Raw genomic sequence first — 4,821 nt, forward strand, 5'->3', positions numbered from 1 at the left:
TTCATTCATTTCTGTGTAAACTAAAGGAGATTGTCTTTCTTTTGCATAACGTATAGCATTGAAAATAAACTAGGTTAGTGACCTAATTCCTGGTTAATGAATCCTTTATTCCCTAATGTTACTGTTAATTTTTAATCCAATGGATTTCTTGTCTTCTTGAAATAAAGCTAAAATATAATAACTGTGTAGTAATTATTTTTTCAGTGCAAAAATTTCAAATGCCCATTCTCTTAATCGAGCAAATGGAGGTTATAGTTATAACAAGCATTAAACATATTTTTCCATTTACTCTCCAGGAATGAAAGAGGAGAAAACTGATCATGCACTAGTTTGAAAGAGACCCCAGTTATGCATTCTTTTTGTATTACTTCTCAGAGAAGGAGCCTAAGATTCTAAAGAGAGGAATGATGCATTAAATGCTGAGAAAAAAAAGGAGTCTTCAGTCTTGGGAATGTAATAACCTGGTGGTCAGCTGAGTGCCCTGAGTTGGACTGACCCAATCAGCTGCTGGGAAAAGTAACACAACTGCTCTGCTGGAGGGAGATAGATTCAATCAGATATGGTCCACTATCCAGGGAGCTTCCGGTATCATGAGAAAAGGAAGTGCTGTTCCTTTCAACTGAGAAACTGTGGAATGTCTCACTCATCCTTTTTTTTTTTTTTTTATTCCTGTCTCTTTTTTTTTCTTAGCTTTGTGATAAAATTATTTCAATTTAAAAATTGATTATAGAAATCGGAAGTGCTTCAAATCATCTCTTCAATATTTATAGGTAACATTCATCTCTTTAAAAATTTTTAAAGAAAATTCTAATGCTCACTGCACATAAAATGGAAACTGATCCTTTTTATTGCATTTTTTAATTCCTTTACTCATTCAGTTGCTTTGGATTTCTTATTCATAAAGTGAAAAGAAACTCTTTTCCCCAAACTCGAGTGACTTTAGACAACTGATATGCCCTATTCAAATCTCAGTACTGGGATCCCTGGGTGGCGCAGTGGTTTGGCGCCCGCCTTTGGCCCAGGGCGTGATCCTGGAGACGCGGGATCGAATCCCACGTCGGGCTCCCGGCGCATGGAGCCTGCTTCTCCCTCTGCCTGTGTTTCTGCCTCTCTCACTCTCTCTCTCTCTGTGACTATCATAAATAAATAAAAACTTTTAAAAAAAATTAAAAAAAAAAACAAATCTCAGTATTTTACTTGGACTTTAGGGAAAAAAATGTGAGTACCTACTTTTTATTATCATAGAATAGATTTTCAGATAAAACACTAGGAATTTATTTAAACATATTCCTCTGAACTATTTCATCATAAAAACTAAAACAATACATGATTAAATTAATATTACTGTTTCGATGAACTCATTTGACAAAAGTTGCAAGGTGCAATTTGAGGAGTTCTATGGGCCAATGTTAGGTAGGCATACTCTTTCTACCCCCAAATCTCTGCTATCTTTGTATTATCTAGAAAATGTAGTGGAGTTGATCAGAAATGGCCTTGAAAATAAACTAGAAAAAAGAAGAGAAGAAATGCCTCTATTAATGCTTATTAATTCAAAATTCAAAATTCATTTACATTTTTCAGTGGAGGATTCATGAGTTTTATACATGAAGTGGCATATGAATAGTGGCAATACCAAAGTGAGGCTCAGGGGACCATCTTGTAGTGCCCTTCCCCTTGCTCCAGCTACCTCCACAAATTTACCATCTAGACAATTGCCATTTTCTCAGGGATGTGAAAATCATCTCTTGAAAACATTTCTATTTGTGACTTGTAATTTAAGTAAAAACAGTAAGACAATCCCCTACTTTCCTCACCCCCACCACCTCCTGCTGCCCCTCAATTCCTCCATGTAACCTGCAGATCCCAGCAGATGTATGAGTGAATATGGACACATAAATTTATTTTACTGATCATTTTCTCACAACACAATGAAAATAATAGTGCCAGTATTCCATAAAGACTCAAACTGTCATATAAAGTCCTTGCTGAAGAAAAAGAGACAAAAACAACTTTCTAGAGAGCAGAGAGACTCAAACAGTAATATAGTATGTGCTCTATGGATGATTGGGATGAAGTCATATTAAAACAACTCTTATTCTATTATTTTTTATAAGTGTGTCTCATAGGAAAGCTATACTGGAAAATAAGGAAATAATGGGGACTGTCTGAAGGTTTTAAAAAAATAATTAAATTGGCTTGAGCTCACTTTTTGAGGGTTTCCATCTACCATCTGCTTCCACATACCTATACCCTGCACAGGCAGAGCTGGAAAGAAAGCAGAGTGCATTTTACAAAATCAGAGGTTGGAGGATAGCAGCAATTAAATAATGAAGCCCAGAGAAATGCATATAGTAATGTTTAAAATGTTCTTTTATAGTTATTTGACAAAAACTCCAAAATTCATCAGCTTCTGGAAATTCAAAGGAAGGCAAGGGCTGTAGCTGACTTTGAGCCTGACATATGTCTGAAATAAGAACACAATTAACATTTAGATGCTGGTCTGAGAAGTCCCTTGAGACTATTGCTTTAGTTTCTGTTCCATCAAAAGCATATCAGGGAATAACTATATGTAAAATGTTGTAATTTGGAGATGGATAGAAAGTAAAAATAGACATGGCCCCTGCTTCAAAGATCTTAGTCTGGTGAAGGTGACAGACTGAAGGGAGTACACAAATCAGATTTAGGGTAAGAACAAGACAGAAGGGAAAGTGCTGAAGGTAAGCTGCAAAGGGAAGGTTGTACCTCTATGGTCCTGAGAACAGAAATGCTGTGGAATGTCTTTTGATCTCCATCCTTGCAGAGGGACCAATGTTTTACCACCTAGGGTGGAGGAAGAATTTGAGAAGAAATTTCACCTGAATCTAGAATCTAATAGTACTCATTTGTCCACCTATAGTATCTAGTGGTTTTATGACATTTATATTTCAGTGGTTCTTTTTTTTTTTTTTAAGATTTTATTCATTCATTCATGAGACACACACACACACACAGAGAGAGGCAGAGACAGGCAGAGAGAGAAGCAGGCTCCATGCAGGGTGCATGATATGGGACTTGATCCCAGGACTCCAGGATCACGCCCTGGGCTGAAGGCAGACGCTCAACCACTGAGCCACCCTGGCATCTCTATACTTCAGTGGTTCTTAAACTTTGGAACAATGTGTGCCCCTTAGAAAATGTGAATAAATTATGGTTCCTCCTCAAGAGTGGAGGGTGGGGTTTGCAGGGTGTATGTTAGGGGGTAGATGGTGAAGAAGTAGATAAACAGATTCAGGGATCTTTCTTTCTTTCTTTTTCTTTCTTTTCTTTCTTTCTTTCTTTCTTTCTTTCTTTCTTTCTTACTTTCTTTCTTCTTTGTTACAGACTTTATTTATTTATTCATGAGAGACGCACAGAGAGAGGCAGAGACACAAGCAGAAGGAGAAGTAGACTTCCTGTGAGGAGCCTGATGCGGGACTTAATCCCTGGACCCCGGGATCATGCCCAGAGCCAAAGGCAGATGCTCAACCACTGAGCCACCCAGGTGCCATCCACCTTTTTCTTTTTTAATAAAGATTTTTTTATTCATTTATTCATTTGAGACACAGAGAGAGAGGTAGAGACATAAGCAGAGGGAGAAGCAGGCTCCCTGTGAGGAGACCAGGGACTTCTTTCTAAAGTCCTTAGGCAATCCCCTAACTGCTTTGGGTCTGTTTCTCAGTCTGTAAAATGGGAATACAATACCTATTCCACAAAGTAGTTGTAAGAATTAAATAAAATAATTATATAAAGTATGTAGGACCGATGTCAAAACAAATATTCAATAAATAATAGCCATTCTTTTAATCATTCTTCTCTTTTTCTGTGAGACTGTGTCTTTCCTGCACTGTGACTGATGAGACACCGACAAAACTGGGGGATTGAACAAGGACTTCACCAAGGACATAAAGGGGAATAGATGAATACCCCTTCTGTAAAATAGGGATAATGATAGTACATAGGACATAAGCTTGTTATAAGCTTGTTAGAAGGGGTAAGTTTAAAGGGCTTATAGCAGTACATACATAGACCAGTGATTATATACCTCACAAAATCAGTATGTTTTAGCTCTTACTATTATTACAACTATGACATAGGGATGCTAGTAAAGATGAGGAGGATATAATGAAAGTCAATTCTCATGCAAAGGCTTACTATAGAAGATAATATTTTTTCAGGCATTAAATCAGTTTATTTTTTGTTTCCCAGTTCTGGGTGTTTATTGGATGCTTTACCTGTTAAATCAATGATACTGCTTCAGAATGAGAGAGTAGGTACAGAACAAAGAGTCTTTTTATTCCTTGTTGAGTCCTTTTTTAGTCCATTGCAAAAGTTTAGTCAGAAAGTCATGCTTTGTTAAAGAACAAGTGTTTTTCAATTTCAAAAGCTTCTCTTTACAATCGAAAGTGGTGGCCTTGATTCATTCAATTTCTATAGTATTGCACTTATAAGAAAACTTAGTATCGCATTTATAAGAAAACAAGAATGGAGACCATATTGCAAACAAAGTTTTCTTACGACAGGAAGGAAAGTTTCCTTTACTAAGAAGCATAGGATTTGGAAAGGAGAGAAAGAGGAGAAGAGTATAGGTATTAGTGACTTACCCACCTACTTGGGAACTAATGCTCCGGGGAGAGGGAAGAGGGAATGCTGTACACTCCTTTGCAAAGCCTTATATTCTGCCTTTTGTTGGTGTTATATAATCCTTGGGCAGAAAAGCAATGTCTGAGGAAGTATCTGAAGCCTGCCTCTTTCAAAGAATTCTGCATACTGTGGCATGATGAGGAAAATCAGCTGATAGCTCTT

Source organism: Canis lupus, chromosome 32, assembly GCF_003254725.2.
Source record: "Canis lupus dingo isolate Sandy chromosome 32, ASM325472v2, whole genome shotgun sequence".
In the NCBI taxonomy this organism is placed as follows: Eukaryota; Metazoa; Chordata; class Mammalia; order Carnivora; family Canidae; genus Canis; species Canis lupus.